Here is a 1,645-nt window from a genome sequence, read left to right as displayed (position 1 = left end):
GAGGTAATTTGGGGGATTAAGAGCTACAGGTAAATTTGGAGACAGAAAATGAAATATCTTCTCTGCCAGTTGGAGAACAAGAACCTCACCATGAAGGTATGTGGGTACAAAGAAGCTACTCCTTTTAATCAAGTTGGAGACATCATCCATTGGAATTTGTTCAGGAACCATATTTCTGGTTTACAGGCAGTATTGCAATAGACTAGGACAAAGTGTTTAGGACCATGTCTTGAGCAATAAAGGTGGGGATAGAGAAGAGGCAAAGGTAAAATTGGCTGGACTTGATGATTGAGTACATGTAAAATACTTACATAAGAAGAAATTATACGCCTGCTCCCTATGCTCCCATCCTCTATGCCACAGCTTCCCCCTAGATGCTGCTGCTCCCATCTCTCACTACCTCTGAGAAGGTGGCTGTACCTCCCACATATGCTGATCTTGGCATGTCTGACAGGGATGTCTTCACCAAAAGCCACAGATTTGGCTTAAGAAAACTTGATTTGAACACAAAGTCTGAGAATGGATTGGAATTTCCCACCTCAGGCTCAGCCAACATGGAGACTCAAAGTGAGTGGCGACTTGGAAACCAAGTACAGAGGAACCAAGTGTGGCCTTATATTTGCAGAGAAACAGAGCACAGACAACACCCGGGCACTGAGATCATGTGGAGGACCCGCTAGCATGAGCACTGATGCTGACCTTTGATTCATCCATCATTAATACTGGGGGAAAATGCTAAAATCAAAGTTGGGTACAAGAGGGAACAAATTAATCTGGGCTATGACATGGACTTTGACATTGCTGGACTCTTAGGCTCTCTGGTGCTTGGCTATGAGAGCTGTCTGGCTGGCTACCAGATGAATTTTGAGATCTCTTAAGTCCCAGATGAGCCAAGAGCAACGTCGCCATTTCTATAAGATGGATGAATTCCAGTTTCATACTAATGTAAACAACTGGCTAGATTTTGGTAATTCCATTAACCAGAAAGGGAACAAGAAGTTGGAGATTGCTGTCAGTCTCACCTGGAGAGCAACAAACATTAACACCAAGATCTTCAGAGTAACAGCCAAGTTTCAGGTCGACCTCGATGCCTGCTTTTTGGTGAAAACAAACAACTCCAGCCTGATAGAGTTCACTCAGACCCCAAAGCTGTCAACTCTGCCGGAGGGTGAGAACATCAATGCAGGTGACCACAAGCTTGGTATAGGACTAGAATTTCAAGCATAAATGAATATTATACAATCGTTAGACCTCCAGGCTAATGATGACTTAGCTTTAAGGTGTTACTATTTCAGAGATAGAGAAGAAGCCCAGAAAACATAGTTAGGTGTGGAAGTGGGGTGGGGAGGAGCCTCCTACAGATGACAGGCTGCAAGTCCAGATCCTTTGTAAGTCTGTATCAAGCACACAGATAAAACTATGACTTACAGAGCATTGAACTTCGGTGTCTTAATACTAACTGCTGAGAAGTGTGTACACACCTGTGTATTCTCCATTCCCACCCTAGCCCATTAGTTACCTGTTTTGCAGCAGAAGTACTCTTCAGTGTGTGGATGGTTATTTCTTGTATACCATTTTAGGATAGAGGGTGGAGAAGATGGACATGATGGAGCCAGCCATTCAGGATTTAATTCTTTGTGTGTGG

At 43.6% G+C, this 1,645-nt stretch overlaps 1 pseudogene; it reads left to right on the top strand.

The window, feature by feature from the left end:
* Positions 1-374: 374 nt before the first annotated feature.
* Positions 375-1,227, top strand: LOC118577830 (annotated as a pseudogene).
* Positions 1,228-1,645: the final 418 nt, after the last annotated feature.

Source organism: Onychomys torridus, chromosome 2, assembly GCF_903995425.1.
Source record: "Onychomys torridus chromosome 2, mOncTor1.1, whole genome shotgun sequence".
Taxonomy (NCBI): domain Eukaryota; kingdom Metazoa; phylum Chordata; class Mammalia; order Rodentia; family Cricetidae; genus Onychomys; species Onychomys torridus.
This window is presented reverse-complemented; position numbering and strand designations above follow the sequence as displayed.